We start from the raw sequence: 22,253 nt of genomic DNA on the forward strand, positions 1-22,253 counted from the left end.
TATTCCCTTATTATCCTCTTAACATCTACAGGAGCTGAAATCCCCTCTTTCATTGCTGATATTGGTAGTTTATGTCTTCTTTTTTTTTCTTTCCCTATTAGATGAGTTTTACCAATAGTTTTCATTTTCCAAAGAATCAGCTTTTGGTGTCACTGGTTTCTTCTACTGTTTTTCTATTTTTAAGGTCATTGATTTCTGCTCTTAAATTTATTATTTCCTGCCTTCTGCTTGCTTCTTGCTTTGGTTTTAATTTGCTTTCTTTTCCTGTTTTTTAACTTGGAGGCTTAGGTTTTATTTCAAGGGTTTTAAAAAAAGTATTTAATGCTATAAATTTCCCTCTAGGCACTGCTTTATCTGTGTCCCAAAATGTTTAACTAATTTAAAATATTTTCTAAATTTCCTTGTGAGTTGTTTTAACCATGGATTATTTATAAGTATGTAGCTTAATTCACAAATATTTGGAGATTTTTCCAGATATACTCTGCTATTAATTTCCATTTTTAAGCCTCTTATGGTAAGAGAACATAGATTGTATGATTTCATTTCTTTTCAATTTGTTGAGATCTGTTTGTTTGTTTTTTTTTTGACCCAGAATATGGGCTATTCTTGTAAATGTTCACTTGAAAAATATATATATTCTGCTGTAGTTGGGTGAAATTTTTTATGTATCAATTAGATCATATTGGTTGATGATGTTTTCTGAGTCTTTTACATCTTTACTGATTTTCTATTTATTTTATTAATTACTGAGAAAGGAACACTGAAGCCTCCGACTGTAATTTTGGATTTATCTACTTCTCCTTTCAGTTCTTTCAATTTCTCTTTTGTGTTTTTTAAAACTCTGTTGTTGAGTGCATACACATTTAGGATCACTGTAGCTTCTTGATGAATTGGCCTCTTCATCGTTCTATAATGTCCTTCTTTATCCCAGATGGAGAAGGCAATGGCACCCCACTCCAGTACTCTAGCCTGGAAAATCCCATGGATGGAGGAGCCTGGTAGGCTGTAGTCCATGGGGTCGCTAAGAGTTGGACACGACTGGGTGACTTCATTTTATCCCAGATATATTCTTTGTTTTGAAGTCCATTTTGTCTGATATTTGTGTGACTTTCTTCTAATTTTTCCCTTCTCATGGAATGGTATCACCATCCAAAGAGATGTCTAGGGCAAAAACTGAGTTGTCATCCTTGACACTTCCCACCCTCCATCACTGTATCAGCTTAGGGTCAAATCTTGTCCATTTTACCTAAGTGAGTGTTTTTCCCTACTTTTTATTTATTCATATTTTTAAAACCATTGTATTTATTTACTGTTGGCTATGCTGGGGCTTTGTTGCTGTGAGGGCTTTTCTCCAGTTGCAGAGAGTGGGGTCTACTCTTCGTTGCCGTGCTTGGGCTTCTCATTGCAGTTGCTTCTCTTGTTGCAGAGCATGAGCTCTTGGTGTTCAGGCTTCGGTAGCTGGGGCACTCAGGCTCAGTAGTTGCAGTTCCCAGGCTCCTGAGCACAGAATCAGTGATGTGACGGACAGGCTTAGTTGCTCCATGACATGTGGGATCTTCTTGGGCCAGGGATTGAATGTGTGTCTCCTGCATTGGCAGGTGGGTTCTTTACCTGGGAAGCCTCAATATTTACATGTTCATTAATGTGATTATTAGGTTACTATCTTTCTCTCCAACTAAATTGTAAGGTCAGGGGCCATGTCTATTTTGCTTACCCTTGTGTCCTCAATGCCTGTGTTTATTAGGTGCTCCAAAAATATTTGTTGAATATGTGGGGAGTCAACATATAGTGGATAGAAGGAAGAGGCAGAAGATGAAGTGGGAAAGGTTGCTGAGGGCCAAGTCAAGGAGGACCTTGCAGACTTTGTATAGTTTTTCCTTTTTTGCTTCTTAATTTTCTTTTACACAAGATACATCAGGGAATGCGTTATGAATGCAAGTGCCAAGGTACCCCCTAGGCTTGCAAAGGATTGGGGTCTGAACCTCTATTTATAACAAGTTCCCTAGGAGTGCACCAAAGGTTGGGGCTACTGTTTTAGGATCTAGGAAGACAATGAAGATTAAATAGGAAAGTGTCATGGTCAGAATTGCATTTTGGCAAGACCATTTTAGCTGTATAACTTGGAAAAATAGGAAGGAACAAGACTGGAGACTACTGCAGTCATCTAGGCATGTGATAATGAATGCCCAGCTTAGAGAAGGCAATGGCACCCCACTCCAGTGCTCTTGCCTGGAGGGTCCCATGGATGTGAGAGCCTGGTGGGCTGTAGTCCATGGGGTCGCTAGGAGTCGGACACGACTGAGCAACTTCCCTTTCAATTTTCACTTTCATGCATTGGAGAAGGAAATGGCAACCCACTCCAGTGTTCTTGCCTGGAGAATCCCAGGGACGGGGGAGCCTGGTGGGCTGCCATCTATGGGGTCATACAGAGTCGGACACGACTGAAGCAACTTAGCAGCAGTAGCAGCAGTGGAAAAACAGAGTAGAAAATAGATTCAAGGGAAGTTTGGAAGTTAGAGCTGGCAGGTCTTGGTATCTAATTAGATATAAGGGGGAAAAAAGATGAAAGAATAGCAACCATAATAATGAACAATTACTGAGAACCTATGAAGTGCCAGGCATGATCCTATGTACTTTACACATATCACATTATTTAGTCTCATAACAACCATATTAGGCATGTTATAGAGTACCATTCCTGGGTTACTCCCAATTTTCTTGCTTTGGAGGCAGTAATGGTGTCTACCTGACAAGGATTATGAAAGGAAGGAAGGCCAGGAGGGTGGTGTTAAGGCAGTGACTTCAGTTTGGAAACCTACTGACTTTGGGACTTGGGAGAGATATCCAGGTGGCAATCAGGAATATGGGTCTGAAACTTTCCTGAGAGTCTGGAGATGTGGGTCTATGAGCTGTCATCTTTGGGAGTGGATGGGATTGGCCAGAGGAGGTTGAGGTACCATCCTGGGGATCCTAACATCCAAGGCTGAGGCTCTCAGTCTGGCTTTTGTGATGGTTTCCTGAGCCCAAGAGCCCCCTGAGTTGTATGGGAGATGCTGATAATCTGTGATTGTGCTTTAGAGTCTCAAAAGGGTGCAGTTCAGTTTAGTTCAGTCTCTCAATTGTGTCCAACCCTTTGCAACCCCATGGACTGCAGCACGCCAGGCTTCCCTGTCCATCACCAACTCCCAGAGCTTGCTCAAACTCATGTCCATTGAGTCAGTGATGCCATCCAACCATCTCATTCTCTGTCATCCCCTTCTCCTCCTGCCTTCAATCTTTCCCATCATCAGGGTCTTTCCCAAGGAGTCTGTTCTTCACATCAAGTGGCCAGAGTACTGGAGCTTCAGCTTCAGCATCAGTCCTTCCAATGAATATTCAGGACTGATTCCCTTTAGGATTTACTGGTTTGACCTCCTTGCAGGCCAAGGGACTCTCAAGAGTCTTCTCCAACACCACAGTTCAAAAACATCAGTTCTTCAATGCTCAGCTTTCTTTATAGTTCAACTCTTACATCCATACATGACTACTGGGAAAACCATAGCTTTGACTAGATAGACCTTTGTCAGCAAAGTTATGTCTCTGTTTTTTAATATGCTGTCTAGATTGGTCATAGCTTTTCTTCCAAGGAGCAAGCATCTTTTAATTTCATGGCTATAGTCACCATCTGCAGTGATTTTGAAGTCCCCCAAAATAAAATCTGTTACTGTTTCCATTGTTTCCCCATCTATTTGCCATGAAGTGATGGGACTGGATGCCATGATCTTCATTTTTTGAATGTTGAGTTTTAAACCAGCTTTTACATTCTCCTCTTTCACTTTCATCAAGAGGCCTTTAGTTCTTCTTCACTTTCTGCCATAAGGGTGGTGTAATCTACGTATCTGAGGTTATTGATATCTCTACTGGCAATCTTGATTCCAGTTTGTGCTTCATCCAGCCCGGCATTTCACATGATGTACTCTGCATTGAAGTCAAATAAGCAGGGTGACAGTATACAGCCTTGACGTACTCCTTTCCCTATTTGGAACCAGTCTGTTGTTCCATATCCGGTTCTAACTGTTGCTTCTTGACCTGCGTACAGATTTCTCAGGAGGCAGGACAGGTGGTCTGGTATTCCCATCTCTTGAAGAATTTTCCAGTTTGTTGTGGTATGGCCCACCAAAAAGATTAAGGGCTACAGATACAAATGGTGGGTAGATAAAGTGAATTCAGGAGTGCAAAGAAGTGGCCAGAGAGATAGTAAGAAATTCAGAAGGCGATGTCAGGAGGTTAAGGAAATCATCTTTCAAAACAGAGGGAGTATCCACTCTAATATTGCAGGAGGTCAGATAAGAAAAAGCTTGAAATGGTCTACCAGATTTGGCTTTCAGTTGATCATGGATGGCTTTAATAACTTCTGTGACTGGTGGCTGGGGTCAGAGTAGATAGGATGCGATGAAAATAGAGAACGAATATGGCCTCTTTTTTAGGGGAAGAGCAAAAAGAGGGGTCAAGGATAATTTCCCTCCCTCCTTCCCTCTTTCCTTCTTCCTTACCTTTTTTTTTTTTTTTTCTCTTTTATTTTTGTCTGCATGACATGTGAAGTCTTAGTTCCCCGACCAGGGATTGCACCTGTGCCCCCTCAGTGGAACTGTGGTGTCTTAACCACTGGACTGCTAGGGAAGTCCCCTTCTTTGCTTTTTTAAGGGAGGAAAGGTCTTGAGCAGCGATACAGATAGAGGGGAAAAATCCCTCCTAGGATGAAGGTGAGAGGAGCAGGACCAGATAGAGAAGCCAGTTGATGTAGTGAGGTTCTGAGCAGTGGAGTTCAGAGTGCAGCTGAAGGGCCTGACTCAGAGCACAGCGAGGGCCATATCCCAGAGGGAGGAGGAAAGGATGGGAATGGGTACAGGCAGCGGGTAAGGGGATGTTGTTAAGGATGGTAGTGGCAGCAATGGCGGTCCCTTTGGGCACCATGAGTTTATGATTCTGATGACTAGCAGAGGAGAGTGATGGTGCATCTGGCCTCATGTTAGCTAAGAAGACACTGCTTCTTCCTTAGCCTGGATCACTCTCCTCCTTTATGGGGGCTTGGAAGCCTTCCTTGACTGATACCTCCACTCTGCCCTTTCCCAGTACACGCCTCAGCTCCCCGTTCCCTTTTTGCCTCAGCACAGAGGCCAAGAGCTCCCCTTGGCTCAGTGTCTGTCTGTCTGTCCCTTGTCAGAGCGAAGGCTCAAGGAAGGACGTGAGGAGGCGATGGGAACACATGTGAATCTGTAAAATGGGTGGATTCTCCCTCAGGACTGTCCCCCAGCTCTCAGGACAGGCTGTGCCCACAAGGGGGTGCTCAGCCAGAGAAGGCCTGCGTGGCACCATCTGGGCAAATGGCCCAGTTGGCAGGCTGGTAGCAGGGCCCTCACTCTGGTCAAGACCTTTGCTCCCTGCTCAGATGGCCCTGGGCTCCGTTGCCATGGCTGCTTTTTAGTTTGAGGTAAACAGAGCTCTTCCTCCTCCTGTCCAGACACCTAAGTTCTCTCTGGGGAAGGGTTGGAATTTCAAGCGTCCAGGTGTCCCTCACTCCCCTTCCCGGAAGGCACGAGGGCGGTGAGTCATGCATTTAGGCCCTTCTCCACCCCCTCACTGCTCTCAGGCACCCTGCTTCCCCCTCCTGCCCCTCCTGCCCCTGGGTCTGGAGAGAAATTGGGGAGGATGGGGTGAGGGCTGGGTCTCGCTATCAAGCTGGGTGTGGGGTGGAGGGCAGAGCCTTCCTGTCCTCCCATCTAGGGGCCTGGATCCTGGGGCCTGAATCCAATCCCTGGAATCAGTGAGAACAATTACAGCTTCTTTCCTCCTTATCTGCTGGATCCTTAGGGCCTGGGGTGAAAGAGAGGAGAGGACAGAAAAAACAAATGTGGGGGAGAAGAATAGGGATCAGAGCGGAGAAAATGATTCACCTGGATAGAATTGACTCTTGGAACCATTCATTCATTCACTCATTCTCTCATTCTGTGAATCAAACAAATTCCTGTGCTGGGTGCTGAGGGAAATAGAAACTTGCAAGACAGAACCCTGTTATGTTTTTTTTTTTTTCTGATGTGGTCCATTTTTAAAGTCTTTATTGATTTTGTTACAATATTTCTTCTTTTTTAATGTTTTGGTTTTCTGGCCATTAGGCATGTGGCATCTTAGCTCTCTGACCAAGGATTGAAACTGCCCCCCATGCACTGGAAGGCAGAGTCTTAACCACTGGACTGCCAGGGAAGTCCCACCACCCTGATTTTTGAGGAAGCGCCTTATAGCGGGTGTGAAGGCCCTGGATTGGAATTTGGGGGCCCTGGCTTGAGCCCCAAATACCACTGGATGGGCAAATCACTTCTCTAAGCCTTGGGTTCCTCATCTGTGAATGAGGATAACCATACTGAGCTCCCAAGGTTACTGTGCAGATCAGATGAGATGAATATGGGCGCCTGCTTCATTCGCCCTTGTCCACTGCCTGTCAGATGCCTGTGGCTTGGGTTTACAATCAGGGAGGGGTGCTCAGACAGGTATAACCCAGCCCAGGGAGTAACAAAGGTCGGTTCTTGGGGTCTCTGTGGGAGGGGCACTTCCTACTGTGCTGACTGTGGGTGGCGGTGTGCGGAGGTGCCTGGTGTGTGATTTTCATTCAGTAAATGTTTGCAGAGGGCCCGGGGTGTGCTGGAGCCGGGGCCTGCAGGAAGGGTAAGGTTTCAGCAGGTGCAGGTGCCAAGGATGGTGGCAGGAGGGACAGGCAGAGCCCTGGGGCTGGGGCAGGAGCAGCTAGTGCCAGGTAGGAAGGACTCAGCTCCATCCTTCATGAGCCGCTTGACCTTTACTCTGAAGGCAAAGGAAGTTCTGAGCTGGGGAGTGACAGGATCAAAGTGGTGTTTGTAGAACAGTCTGGCTGGGCCCTGGGCCTTGGGCCCTGGGAGAGGACAACTTGGAGCAAAGCAAAGCCAGCTCAGTGTGGAGGCGGAGGGGGGCTGGGCCACAGGGAAAAAGCCTACGTGTCTAGGAGCCTCAGGCGGGCAGTGAGGTCACCTCTCCCCCAACTCTGCGAGGAGGAGGAGGGCGTTCGTGGCTGCACGTCTCTCTCCCTGGGGCCCCTTCTCACCTGCTTGCGAGAAGGCGGGAGGGAACATGGCAGGGAGTTGGAGAATTTCTCAGGGCCACAGACAGCAAGGAACACTGCCTCTTCTCTCCTCCTTCCTTCCCAGAAGCCAGGGCTCCACTCAGGGCGGAAGGGGGACAGATTGGAATCAGGATTGGGCTCCCTTCTGGGTCCTACTCCAATGCCCCAAGAAAGAGGGTGAGTCAACTGCCATTTTTGAAGCTGGAGAAGTAGTTGATGGTGGCAGAGAGAGGGAAAACCCACAGGCCACAAGAAATTCACTGTCCTGAATGTCCAAAGTTGCTGCCTGCAATACAGTGCTGTCCAGCCCCGGGACACAACTTTCTTGGGAGGGAAATTTCTGGCTAAGGGCTGGCTGATAGGAATCCAAGACACTTAGCCTTTGTTGGCATCAGTGATCCTGGCCACCCTTTGCTCCAACTTCATTTCCGGATGGACCACCCATGCTGGGGTGACTCAGGTGTATGGCCTAGGCCTCCCAACCCCCAGGGCTGACTCAGCCTGAATTCCGGAGAATGAGGAGATAGCTCTCCCCAGCTCTCCGTGGGTGGAGAGATAAGGTTTACGGCTGGTTCTCTGCAAGGTGGTGGGCTGTGCGGACATCCCTCCAATTGCATTCTTCTTGGGCCTGACCTTGCGTTACACAGACTTTTCCAGGAATTTGAGGCATTTCAGCACCATATTCAGAAATCTGCTCCTTGGCACCTCCTCCCCCAGGAGGTCTCCTCACCACCCAGGCCGTGGCTTGCTCTTGTCCCCTCGAAGCACGCTGTTCCCACTCTCCTCTGGGCCTTGGACTCTGGGCTCCATGTTCCACTGTAGGTCTGAGTGAAAAGAGATCCCCCCGCCAACCCCTCACCGCTCCTTTTGCAAAGGAACATCCCCTCCTTTCCTTTTCCCTCACTCTCCTCCTCCTCCTTGCATTAGCCGGTCCTTCCTTCAGTCTAGCCTTTTCTCCCTTTCAATACTTAAACTTCCACTTAATGTAATATTTATTTTCATTTTATCTCCAGGTCACATTCTCTATATTAAAAAATAGTCATATAATAACAATAGATGGAGTATAACCTTTCAAAATTGTGACTATATTGTATATGTCTAACTTGTGTGATATTGTACAGCATTAAAAAAGACGTCGTGAGTATTGAGACTTCCTTGGTGGTCCAGTCGCTATGACTCCAGGCTCCCAATGCAGGGGGCCTGAGTTCCATCCCTAGCTGAGGAACTAGATCCCACATACCACAAGTAAAGATCCCACGTGCCACAACTAATACCTGGTGCGGAGAAGGCAATGGCGCCCCACTCCAGTACTCTTGCCTGGAAAATCCATGGATGGAGGAGCCTGGTGGGCTGCAGTCCATGGGGTCACGAAGAGTCGGACACGACTGAGTGCCTTCATTTTCACTTTTCACTTTCATGCACTGGAGAAGGAAATGGCAGCCCACTCCAGCGGTCTTGCCTGGAGAATCCCAGGGATGGGGGAGCCTGGTGGGCTGCCATCTATGGGGTCATACAGAGTTGGACACGACTGAAGCGACTTAGCAGCAGTAGCAGCAGCCAAGTAAATATATATATATATATATATATATATGTATACACACACACACACTTTGTAGATATTGAAAAAATTTGGATTTAGGGATTATGTATGATCATACTCACTTCCTGCATCCCCTACACTGTCAGAGAAAAAAGTGAACTTTACACACTTTGAAAGATGGGATGCACAGAGAAAGATACACCCAAGTAACAACACAGAGACCAAACGGCAGACATGTCAGAAGCACAGACGAGACAGCTCAGGGCTCACAGCAGAGAGGAGGAGTCACAAAAAGGCTCAAGCTTTGAAATACCATGGCTGGGGCCTTACTGAAAGGGAGAAAAGACCAGACTGAAGGGAGGACTGGCTAATTCAAGGAATAGCAGGAGCAGAAATCAGTGAAGTAGGGTGGTGATGTTCCTTTGAAAGGGAGGAAGGCATTACACTGGAGAAGGAAATGGTAACTTGCTCCAGTATTGTTGCCTGGAGAATCCCGTGGACAGAGGAGCCTGGCAGGCTACAGTCCATGGGGTCGCAAGAGTCGGATATGACTTAGCGATTGAATCATCACATCAAGGCATTACTTAAGGGAGCTGATGCTGTTTTGTTCAAGGGTTGGTATTGCAGGGAGGTAGCATTGGAGAAGGCGATGGCAACCCACTCCAGTGTTCTCGCCTGGAGAATCCCAGGGACGGGAGAGCCTGGTGGGCTGCCGTCTATGGGGTCGCACAGAGTCAGACACAACTGAAGCAACTTAGCAGTAGCAGCAGCAGCAGCAGACTCTGGAGGGCAGGTGAGAGTGGACTTACCACAGGAGCTCCTTAACGGAGGAGAAGGAGGCAACAGACAGGGGTTGGGTGAATTCTTGGGGGAGACCTTATAGTTTTCACCCATCAGAGCGGTAGGTTTTTTTTTTAACTTAAAAAAATCTTTTTATTTTATATAGGAATAGAGCCAACTAACAATGCTGTGATAGTTTCAGGTGGACAGCAAAGGGACTCAGCCATATATATATACATGTCTCCATTCTCCCCCAAACTCCCCTCCCACCAGGGTGCCACATAACACTGAGCAGAGTTCCCTATGCTATCCCATAGGTCCTTCTTGGTTATCCCTTTTAAATAGAGCCGTGTGGACGTGCTGATCTTCAGCTCCCTAACTCTCCTGTACCCCTCCCTATTCTTCCCAGCAGTAGTTCTATATGGGGACTGCACAGGGTAAAGAAAATCTCTTGCAAACATTAGCATTATATAATTGCCCAAATCAGGTGTGATTTCAAGCTTAATGTTTTCCCCAAGGCATTGCAATTACTTTGGGAAGATCAAAGTTCTAAAAACAAAATGAATTTAAATGTCATTAACAATAAAATGTAATTTCAAGGAATTTTTAAAATAAATGGGACTGCTCCTTCATAAAAGATGCAACAACTGTAGCTCTGAGAGGGGAAGTGACCTGTCTCAGATCACACAGCAACTTAGAGACTGAGTTGAGACTGGAGCACGGGTTATTTGATTTCCCAGTTTAATTGGCTGTGGCCGTATATGTTGTTTCAAGAACTGTTGAAAACAATTCTTAAAATGAAAAAAAAAAGAATTCTCCTGACAAAGCCTGGAGCACTTTGGAGGTGGTGGAGGAATCTGCAGAAGTGAAAGGTCCTGAGGGTGTGTCAGCTCGCAGGATTTGTGGGCTGGGCAGGGACTGGGAGCAGGAGGTCAGCTAGCCAGGGAGCCCGCTCTCAGCTGTCCCGGGGTTCCTAAGCCCCAGATCAGCAGGGCAACTTCTGCAGGCCTTCTGGAAGTCATCTTCCTTTGTCAGAGGTGCTGGCTGATGACAGCGAACGCTTTCATGCTGGCCTGGAGGGTCTGTACCCTATCCCCTGTGTCTCTGTGTCTGGTTAGACTCAGGACGGGGAAGCCCAGCAGGACAGGGAAAGCTAACTGGGTTTCGGAGCCAGAAGAGTTGGGTTGGATTCTGATCCTGACACCTAGGTGCTACGGGACCTTACAGAATGGATCTAAAGTTTCTAAACTTCTGCATGTTAATGTATATATAAGACTAGCTGTACTTTCCTCATAGGTTTAATTGTGAGGATTAAATGGGGTTATAAAAAGTCTATGATTCAGGGAGTGCCTGGCATATGGTAAGACCCTGAAGGGATGGGGAGAGAGGGAGGGGTAAGGCAGGGAGGCAGACAGGGCCCAGTTCTACTGTTAGAGCACAAGCTATTCTGAACCTCGATGCTCAGTTTCCTCAGCTGTAAAATGGAGACAGTGCTGATTTCATAGTTTCTCTAAGGATTAAAAGCTGTCATTACTGCCTTAAGGAAACTCCTAAGTCAGTGGATGGGTACTTACACCCATGCCCAACTCTGGGAGACCGGATCAGAGTCCTGGATGGGAAACCTGGGGAGAAGTCTGAGAGGGAAAGTCTGGGAGGGCTTCCTGTAGGAGGTATTTGGAGTGGAGCCAGAGAGAGGAGAGTCTGGTGAAGGAACCAGGTGGAGAGAGAGTTTGTGTAGGAGCTGGCTGTCATGTGAAATAGGGTCAGGCTGTGGGTGGGGAGGGGTGGTTGGAGGTGGAGGGTTCTTGTGGCTGCAAATGTGGGGGTCATGGGAGCCATGGACCTATGGGACTAGGAGGAGGCCTGGAGACTCTGACTTCTGCAGCGGGATACTCCTGAGCCAGAAGCTCTGATCCGGTAGGGAAATGGCCCTCTCCTTTGTCTCCCAGGGCTTCCCTTGAGGCTCAGCTGGCAAAGAATCCGCCTGCAATGTGGGAGACCTGGATTCCATCCCTGGGTTGGGAAGATCCTCAGAGAAGGGGAAAGGCTACCCACTCCAGTATTCTGGCCTGGTGAATTCCATGGACTGTGTAGTCCATGGAGTTACAAAGAGCCGGACACGACTGAACCACTTTCACTTTTGTCTCCCATGTTGTGGAGGCTGTTTCTGGGGCTTGTGCTTCTCTTAGCTTTCCCAGATGATCACCTGGGAAACCAAGGAAGGAGAGAGAGGGCAGTACAGGAGCAATGCCTTGGGGAGCCCTGGCCTCAGGCTGGAATTCTGTTGGGAATGCAAAAACACAGACTGCTCTGTGTTGCCATAGAAGCTTGCCTAACACTCCTTGGGGCTAAACAGGTTCCAGCTGGCTGGGCTGGCTGGGACCAAGCCCAATTCCACCTTCCAGGTCAGCAGCTTTGTCACTAGACCTAGGGTTGTATCACTGTGATCTGTTTTGGAGTTGTCTTAGCCCTTAGAGACCAAGGAGTCCCGGAAGGTATGTTGGATATCGGGTGGTAGGTAGTACCGACCTGACCTGACCTGAGCTGCTCTCCTACCCTCTCTAATACACACACATACACACGCACACACAATGGCATAGACTGAGCAGTGATTAGTGAATTCATTCATCATATGTTGGAAGGCGCTTTCTAGGCACTTTCTAAGGCTGCAGATATAGTAGTTAGTAAGGCAGTCAAGGTCTCTGCTCTCATGGGCTTTCTTTTTTGGGGGAGGTGTCCCCTAGGTCTGTCTGGATTACTAAGTAGGAGAGGTCATTTAGATATTCAGTAAATGAATATAATATATATTTTTTGGATTGCTAAATAAAAGAAGAAAATTTTGGGGGGGGGACATTTCTTCTGGGTTATTCACACAGACTCTATAAGAAAGCATCACTGAAAACAGCATGCCCAGGGTTTGGACTTACCCCAGACTTGAGGTCAAATCTTGAAGGACCTTTAAATTTCTTATCTGTAAAATGGGGTAATGTTACCTTCCTCCTGGGTTATTTTATGATTATAAATATGTAAGAGATCTGACACTTTGACCATTAGTGGGAACCCAGCAAATGAAAGCTGACATCATTATCACTATCATTTATTTCCCACATCACCACCTTCACCATCATCAAGGATGGCAGGGAAAAGAGCCCTGGGTTGGGAGCTGGGGAAGCAGAATGGGTGTCATGGGCAGAGCTCAGTTTGCATGGCTGGCTTCCTTGGAATTGGATTTGCAAGCTTCTGTTTTGCATTGCAGCAGAGTTTTGCATGTTATCCCTTTATTACAATCCCAGAGACTCCTTCTTATACTCGCAATCACCACCTCTCTCTAGTTACCCTCAACCCTTCTGAACGATCGCTCTCTGCCTTGTGAACACCTCCCATGGGCTGAGTGAACACTGCAGAGGACACAGAGATGCATGAGACATGGTCCCATCCTTCAGGGACTTCAATTTTCACCAGGCAAATGAGTCAAAGTGGGTGTGAACACAAGTTCCATGGGCTGCTGGTCCTGAAGATGGTGAAGGAATGGGGAAGCTGCACATGGGGAGGGGTGATGAGAGTCGAGCTAACATTGATTGAAAATCTACAACTGTCAACTTACCTGATTGTTAGACCAGTCCTTAGGTAGTTGCATTTTCAGCTGCGGAAAAGGAACCTCAGAGGGATTAAGTAGTGTGCCCAGCTTCACACAGTTGGGAAGTAGTTACAAAATTCTTTTGATCGCATGCAGTATCCTCTGGCCTTCAGTCACACTGGCTGCAGTAGGACATGCATCAACAGGCTTGGTCAGTCCCACCAGTGAGGAGTCCACCGCATTCAGTCCAGTCTTCTTCAGAGCCGTGTGGACTTGGGCACTTACCCATCCTTGCCTGGAAGGATAAACTTACAAACTCTTTGCAAGTTTCCATGAGGTGAAGTTCACAGTGCACATAGTAGGTCTTAGAATGTGTGTCTGGGGCCCTGCCAACCCATCTATTGAACTTCTGCCACCACTTCCCAGGTGACAATGCAGACTTCACTTGTCCAAAGCTTGAGCTTTGGGGAAGTTTTTCTTACAGCCAGCAGAAGTCTCTCTCTGGGGGCTCCTTCCTGCTGGTGCTGGTCATATCCCAGGGGCCATACAGATGAATTGGAGAAGGAAATGGCAACCCACTCCAGTATTCTTGCCTGGAGAATCCCATGGGCAGAGGAGCCTGGCAGGCTACAGTCCACGGGGTCACAAGAGTCAGACACGACTTAGCGACTAAACCGCAACCACCACCACACAGATGAATGTCCCTTCTTCCTCTGGCAGTCTGTGCCTCTTCTCCAGGGAGCATGCTCTCAGTGCCAGCTACCTAAGAGGTTTGCAGAATGTGGTTTGCATTCATCTCCTTATCTCAGACATCTCTTTGCATTGGCTCCATGTGTCCAGGTCCCTCGTCAGAGTCAGACAAGAGCCAAACCCTGTTCTCCAAGCATGGCATGATGGGAGGGGAGAAAACAGGTTCTCCCAGATTTGGATCTCCTGTTGAGGACCACAGAGGATTTCATGGTGGCCTCATCACCCTGTTGCTGGTGTGAAGGTGTGTGTGTGCGTGCATGTGTGATGAACAAAGGTAAGGTGATGGGTGTAAACTGTGTGTGTTCAGGGGGAGAGTCTACACATTCCCTCTGCGGCATCTTCTCTGGGTGGATGCCCTGCCAGACAGAGGTTGGCGCAGGGATGGGAACCAGACATAGATACTGGTGGATGCTCTCCTGTCTGCAAGAAGCTGCGGTCTGACTCTAAGGTCCAGCAGCTCGTGGTGAGTGTGAGCTGCAGTCTGCTAGAGCAGAAGGTGCTAGGGTCAGAAGGGAGCTACTAGAAGTGCCTCTGAGTCACCTTCTCACTTCCCTTCATGTTGGACTCGGCCAGGCAATCAACTGCCATATCCTGTTGGTTCTTTCTTCTTACCATCCTCTCACCACCCTGCTCCGGGCACCCCACAAGCCTTCTCTCTTGTGCTGCAATAGCCCCCTGTCTAGTCTCTTGCCAGTTTTAGCCCCTACCGTCTAACCTACACATTGCAGCCCCCTGAATCTTCCTAAAGCACCGCTTTAACCATGTCTTCCTCCCAGCCCGCATCTTCCTTGGCCCCTGTGACCTATAGGATAAGCTGTCTGGCCTTCAAAACCCTCAATCCCATCCCCTTCTCCCCACCTGGCCTTGCTTTTTCATAGATACCTGTTCTTATCCAATAACTCACTGCATTTTATAGGTTTCTTTTCTAAACTCACTTTCATCAAGCCCAAACTCATTTTGTTTTTTTTCAAACTCATTTAAAACAGCTCTTCTCTTCTTCTAAATTCCTATATCCTATGTCTCAATCACTCATTTATCTGAGATCAATATTTCCTTGATAAGTAGAGAAGGTAGACTTTGACCAGGCAGGATTTATACTTATGCAACGGCTGGGTACACCAATATCTTTATACCCCTACAGTCTCTATATTTCCATATCTCCTTTGTGTACATTGGGATTACAGTGAGTAGCGAACATCTGTTGTTTTTACCTGCCCAGCATCTCTTCCTCTTCTTTTGCTGAATTATCTTCTTCTGCCCTTCTTCTATTGAGTTTGGGAAGGGCTGACCACCTTGTCCTCTGCCTGGCTCACAATCTGGTATCCTAGTCCCCCTGCTACTGTGATTGGTTCCAGGAGGAGCACGTGACCTCAGTCAATCCAATGGGAGTCAGTTTTGGAACGTAAGCCATAAAGACTGGGAAAGTGGCTCTCCCTTGGTTGCCATCCTTGCTGCAGCATGGACATGGTCATGGTCAGCTAAGAAGGAAGCCCACACAGAAGGAAACAGTCAAGGGAAGGAGAGAAAATCCGATGCCATCATCAAGTTCCTCATCTGGCTGTACCAAAGCCAAATAAACATCCCAAACCTCCCAATTATGTAAGCAAATAAATGCTATTTCATGCTTAAGCCCATTTGACTTGGGTCTCAGTCACTTGCAGTCAGGAGTCCTCAGCAATAATGAGTACCTGGGTGTCTTGGTTTGGATGATTTAGCTGTGTGTGTACAGGCACTTGTGTGATGTGCATTGAAGGGTGGCATGCATGTGGCTGTGATGGGTGGGAAAGGTGGCACTATTCACGCTTGGACGGCGTGTGTGTGTCTAAGCGGGGAGGGCAAGGAGCTGACTAGCTGTTAGGATCAGAGGGGATGTATGCACACAGGGTGGGCATGTGAGTGGCTGTTTGTCCTTGACTCCTGTGTGTCCTGAGGGCAGGGGCTGAGTTTGAATTACATGTACCCAGGGAGAACCCAGCAGGTACTCAGAAAATACCTTCTTATCATCATTAGGCTCTACCCTCTGGAGAAAATCCTCATTGTTTTCTGATTGAAGCCAAATTCTTTGGACTCCTTGAGTGATATATAGAATCATAAAACTTGTGTTAATGTTGATGGCTGACTATCCCCACCCCTAATAACAGGAGAGGAAACAGATCCATATAGGAGTCATTTGTCGAGGCATAGCCAGATGTCACCAGGTGGAGTCTTTACTTCCTTCTTCTCCAAGAGGTGGGGACAGAGATGGGCAGGGCTGGTCTTGGGCACTTTTGAGGAGACCCCCCCCCCCCCCCCCCAGTCCTGCTTCTCCATGAGCTGTGGTTGAGTTTATGGTAGGTGATTAACCTCACGCTGGATGTTTATGGTAGAATTTCTGGGAATTTATTGCCGGCTCCCATGAGTGTTGATCTCTGAGCCCTTTCTCCAAGGTGGGCTGGGCCATAGCTGCTTGCATCTCATTTCTTTCTCTTCCTCCCTCAGCTCCTCACTTCACCAGAACAGAATAGTCTCCCCAAGCCAGAGCTTCCCTGCCAGGGTGTCTGGTCACACCAGCTATGCCAAGAGTGAGCTATACCTGTGTGATGCACTGGGCCCACCAGCTCTCTGAGTGTCAGAGGGAGGCTTTGCGTGGCCAGAGCACACCTAGTCCCAAGCATTTACCCCAGCTTACCATGCACAAATGATCACTTCCTGTGGGCCACGACTCCTGACTTCGGAGAAGGTTTGGAATGGCCTAAGAAGTGGCTGTTTCCCGGGATGAAGCGGTGAGATCTGGAGACCGGGAGAGCTCTCAGAAGATCACGCCTTGCCCATGACTTTTCACCACTCCACCTGCATCGTGCAACTTTCTCTTCTGAACCAGATGTGGAAGGGTCACAGCTCCTGTGTATCAGGAGAGCAAGAAGGGGCCCTTCTTCTTCACCCAGGGCTGGACTGGGTGCCTGGGCTAGTGTGTCAGAATGTGCCCTACCCTGGGACTCTGATCAGTATGAAGTATCAAGGCCTTCAAAGGTTCTTTTTTTTAAATTGAAGTATAGTTGATTCATAGTGTTGTGTTAGTTTCAGGTATACTGCAAAGTGATTCAGTTATACATGGACATATGTATATGCTTTTTCAGATTCTTTTCCCATATAGGAAAGATATTGAATATACTACAAGATATTGAATACAGTTCCTGCTGCTATACAGAACATCCTTGTTGTTTAGCTATTTTATATACAGTAGTAGTATGTGTCTGGTGATTTTGAAGTGTAGAGCTGGAGAAGACTTGAGAATCCCTTGGACAGCAAGGAGATCAAATCAGTCAATCCTAAAGGAAATTCACCCCGGATATTCATTGGAAGGACTAATGCTCCAGGTGGAGCTCCAATATCTTGGCCACCTGATACGAAGAGCTGACACATTGGAAAAGACCCTGATGCTGGGAAAGGTCGAGGGGAAGAGGAGAAGGGAGCGATGGATGATGAAATGGTTAGATAGCATCACTGACTCAATGGACATGAATTTGAGCAAACTCTGGGAGGGAGTGGAGGACAGAGGAGCCTGGCATGCTGTGGTCCATGGGATCGCAGAGTGGGACTTAGTGACTGAACAACAACAGTGTGTATTTGTTTTGATCCCAAACCCCTAATTTATTCCTCTCCAAAGGTTCCTATTCAACCCCACTAGTTCTGGGTTTTTACGGGGGTACCTGGGGGATGTTTTTCAGACCACAAAGGGCCCTTTTCAAGCAGAGCCCTAGATTTCTCTGAGGCCGGGAGATGTGGGCTGAAAAATGAATACTCAGAAGTCTGTCACAGCCTGAAACTTCAGGCAATGTTGTGGTAAGGGAGCTTACCTCAGTACCCTTCCCCACCAGACCTCCTGCCTCCCCAGAGGGCACTTTGACTCAGTGCTGACACTGTGTTCTTCTTCCTATCAAAGTACGCTGCTGTCCTCAGCCCCCCTCTCTCAGGCCCTGCCCCTGGGAGTGTCAGTTTGCTGATCTGAAGGTGGTCTCCAGGCTGCTAAACCATCAATATACCAAGTTAGTGACTAAGGACTCCTAAATATTCACCTTTCAATAGAAACCTTCAGGCTATACCTTGCTTAATTCATAGGAGGCTCCTACCTGCACTGAACTGGCATGAAAGGAACCAAAAGCTATCTCCCCACACCATTTTGGAGCTTCCCTGGTGGCTCACTGGTAAAGAATCCACCTACAATGCAGGAGATGCAGGAGACTGGGGTTTGATCCCTGGGTCGGGAAGATTCCCTGAAGGAGGGCATTGCAACACCCTCCAGTATTTTTGCCTGGAAAATCCCATGGACAGAGGAGCCTGGCAGGCTATAGTCTGTGGGGTAGGAACACCACACTGTTTAGGGTATTGTCTGATAAGCAATACCCTAAGTGGACAAGTGTGAATGAATGTGTGAATAAAAACAGGAGGGCATAAAGGCCTGGGGTCCCTTCCCCTAACTCCTTGCTTTGGTCTTCAGGTTGTTGGGCAGGAAATTCACAACAAAAGACCACTGGACAATAGCTCCATTGCCAAGCAACCCAGGCCACAGGTGGCTCAGATGGCAAAGCGTCTGCCTGCAGTGCGGGAGACCCGGGTTTGACTCCTGGGTCGGAAAGGTCCCATGGAGAAGGAAATGGCACCCCACTCCAGTACTCTTGCCTGGAAAATTCCATGGATGGAGGAGCCTGGTAGTCTACAGTCCATGGGGTCGCAAAGAGTTGGACACGACTGAGTGACTTCACTTTCCAGGCCACAGGTGATTCTCAGGGCTAGGAGTGAGGGTAGGCATGGGGGCTGTAGGGGAGACCCAGGTCCTTGCAGTTCCTTTCCCCTTCCTGCACTCCTATCTGGTTACCTGAACACACCTTTAGGGACACTTTTTTCTTGCAGTGGAGGTATGTAGGCGGGTGGGCTGTGCAACTCCTTCCTTGGGGACCCATCCTCCTGGGGAGCCAGCGACTCCCTGTGTCCTCCTTCCCATCACTCAGACCTCCTGCACATTGTCCTCACCTCTATGAGAGGGACCTATCTAGGTCCTCTCTCAGTCTCTGTCTGTATCCTTGGAGTGTCAGGCTCTGGGGACTGGTCACTATCTTCCTTCCTAAAGGGCAGGTATCTCCTTTCTGACCAGGGACCCTGAAGTGCTCTGGACTTGGGCTGTAGCCTATATCCTCTTGGGAGAGGAGAAAGGTGTATTTCTGGAGGTCTTCATGTGAGAGCAGAGCCAAGGCCAAGAGCTCAACCCTAGCTGCTGCAAGGAAGCTTTTAAAACGTGCAGGTGGGCTTCCCTGGGCTCTCAGTGGTAAAGAATCCATCTGCCAATGCAAGAGACATGGGTTCAAGCCCTGGTCTGGAAAGGTCCCACATGCCTTGGATCAACTAAGCCCGTGTGCCACAGCTGTTGAGCCTGCACTCTAGAAGCAGAGAACTGCACCTACTGAGCCCATATGCCACAACTACTGAAGCCCACGACTCCTAGAGCCTGTGCTCTGCAACCAGAGAAACTACTGTAATGAGAAGCCCGCATACCGCAACTGGAGAGTAGCCCCTGCTCGCCGTAACTTGAGAAAAGTCCGCAAAGCAATGAAGACCCAGTGCACTCAAAAATAAGTTAATAAAATCATTAAAAAAATAAAAGAGTTCTTGTATTAAAAAGAAATACAGGGGCAGCCTGGGCGATTTTGGTGTGCATGCTCCAGACGGAGAACCAGAATTAAGAGGAAGGGCAGCAATGACTGAGCTACGGTTGACTGTCTGTCCAGTAGACAGCTGCGTCCAGTTTGGTATCAGTGGAGACGAGGGTATAACGAAGGGAGAGCAGGCTGGAGACCTCATCATCTCCAGGCTGTAGGCTTGTCTCCTTTCCTCCATTAGGAGGCTTACCTTCCTACTTTTCTCCCTGTGCCTGTTCTAATAATTTCTAACTACGTCTTCTGTCAAAATAAAAAGTTTGGTTTGGAGGACATTCGTGGTTGTCCAACCAAAGCCTAAGTTCTGTGACAGCAGATCATGGATCAAGGCTCTCAGAGTGGGGAGGATCGGGAAGTTCTAGTCCAAACCCCTATCTGAGTTAGGAATCCTCCTACAGTAACCCAGAAGACAGCTGGTTAGCACACCTTGTTCTCCAGATTTCTAGGGGCAGGAGCTTGTTGCCTCTCTAGGCAGTATATTCCCATTTGGACTGGCTTGAATCATCAGAGCTGTGTTTATCACAATGACAAATAGTCGCCATTTACTGAGCACTGACTACAAACAATTTTGGCCTTGAGGCATAAGGCACAAAAATGAACAATCAGATCAACTTTATTATTCATGATGTGGCTTACTGATGGGTTTTCCCACCATCTGTGGCTTTCCACTTAAATTGTTTTTGCTGCCTCAGCCCTAAACTCAGATATTTCCATGTCAACAGTAAGACTCAAATGCTCATCTTTTAAAGTGACTTCAGTTCTTTGGAGACTCTGCTCTGGTTACTAATCTAGAAGCAGGGAACCTACCTTTAGCATCTAAACAAAATCTTCCTTTCTGTCCCCTGAATCCTATGCTGGTCCGCAAAGTCTCTACTTTATATATGTGGCAGATTTATGCTTTTGTGGATTGCCTGTTTTTGTGACAGCTTTATTAAGCTATAATTCACATACCACACAATTCAACCATTTAAAATGTACAATTCAATGATTTTTACTATTTTCACAGGCTTGTACAATGATCACCATAATTGAATTTAGAACATTTTCATCAGCCCTAAAAGAAACTCATATTTTTACCAATCACTTCCATTCCCTCCAGCCTGGAGGTAGTTTGGCAACCATGAATCTGCTTTCTGTCTCTATAGATTTGCTGCTTCTGGACATTTCATACAAATAGAATCATGCAGTACGTGATCTTGTGTGACTGGCTTCCTTCACTCAGCATAGCGTTTTTCAAGGTTCATCTGAACTGTAGCAGGTATGGGTGATTCATTCATTTTTACTGAGAATGGTACACCATTGTAGGGGGATGTCGCCTTTTGTCTCTCCATTCACCAACTGGTGGACGTTTGCGTTGTTTGCATTTTGGCTACTGTGAGTAGTGCTTCTTTGAGTGAGGTGTTTTGTGTCACCAGTCCTGATCACTGAGAAGAATGTGTTCAGACCATCTTTTCGGAGGATTGTGAATGACGTATGATAAAGAGCTACCCTGTTCACCCATCTCTGGCCTCAGCCTTGACCTGAGGCCTCCAGGGACTTCCTTGGTGCCATCCTGTGCCATCACCATCAGGGTGGAGGGGGTGAGCGTCTCCTTCTTCCCTCTTCTGACTTCCAGGAAAGGCAGTTTGGAGCAGAATCTGGATCTGGGTAGGGCGTCACCAAAAACACTTTCCCTTTTGTTGGGTAGGAAGCAGTGTGCAGACCTCAGTGGTCAGAGACAGCTTTACAAGTTGTCCCCTCAGGCCACCTTGGTCCCATTTTCTGCTCCCTCGTAACTTGGCCCTAGTCCTGAAAGTGAAGTGAAGTGAAAGTTGCTCAGGTATGTCCGACTCTTTACGACCCTATGGACTGTAGCCCACCAGGTTCCTCTGTCCATGGAAATCTCCAGGCAAGAAGATTGGAGTGGGTTGCCATTCCCTTCTCCAGGGGATCTTTCCGACCCAGGGATCAAACCCAGGTCTTCTGCATAGCAGGTGGATTCTTTACCGGCTGAGCCACCAGGGCTTCCCTCTATTGCTTCCAAGCCGGAATCCCAGGCAGGGGCCACAGGAGTGGGCAGGTCTGGCCTCTTCTCTTGCACCCCAAGCTGGGTTTCAGGCATGGGGGAGGGGTTGGCTAGGGCTCTGGGCAATAGGGAGCTGACAAGAAAGATGCAAGCACTTTCCACCCTGGATTGTTCTGGGCTGCCCCAGCAAAGAGGAACTTCCCCTGGGTGAGGTCTGGGCCTTCTTACAGCCTGAAAACCACAGAGTCCTCGTAGGCCGCTTTGTCTTCATCTTAAACAAAAGGCACTCCTGCAACCAGGGGACCGGGTGGCTGGGGCTGGGGGTGGGAGAGCTGAGATTTCAGGGGAGGGCTCTGGGCTGCAGTTCTGTGCGAGGACTTTAGGTAAGGTCTCTCCCCTCTGAGTGTGCCCAGGTCCGCTGTGTGGACCACAGTGTGGGGGAGGAGAAGCAGGGAGCTGCTGGGTTGTCCCTCCCCTGGGCTGCCATACCTGTCTGACCAGTCCCTCCCTCTCTCCTTCCGCCTTCTCTGGGCCTGGTTTGGCACCGGGCCCATACCCCTCCCTTTGGTCTCAGGAAAGCAAAGTCTCTCAGCTCTGCTCGGTGTGGGTGTTTGTTGGAGAGGGGGGAGCTTGCATTCAAATCACTCCTTGGAAAACTAAGCATTGTTTAAAGGGGCTGAGAGAGGGCCTGGTACAAACAGGTACGGCCTGGTTCTGTGTGGCAGGAGGCCAGGCCTGGGGAGGGTGGGAAGAGAAAAGAGGGGAGGGAAGAAAGGGATGTG

The 22,253-nt window shown here is 48.0% G+C and overlaps 1 long non-coding RNA gene across 1 annotated transcript; it reads left to right on the plus strand.

The window, feature by feature from the left end:
• The first annotated feature begins 5,482 nt into the window (after window positions 1-5,482).
• On the plus strand, window positions 5,483-15,410 carry LOC109559056 (uncharacterized). Its single transcript, XR_002180706.2, has 2 exons — window positions 5,483-5,583; window positions 15,132-15,410. It is a non-coding gene; the product is annotated as an uncharacterized lncRNA (long non-coding RNA).
• The last annotated feature ends 6,843 nt before the right edge of the window (window positions 15,411-22,253 follow it).

Source organism: Bos indicus, chromosome 5 (genome assembly GCF_029378745.1).
Source record: "Bos indicus isolate NIAB-ARS_2022 breed Sahiwal x Tharparkar chromosome 5, NIAB-ARS_B.indTharparkar_mat_pri_1.0, whole genome shotgun sequence".
NCBI lineage: Eukaryota > Metazoa > Chordata > Mammalia > Artiodactyla > Bovidae > Bos > Bos indicus.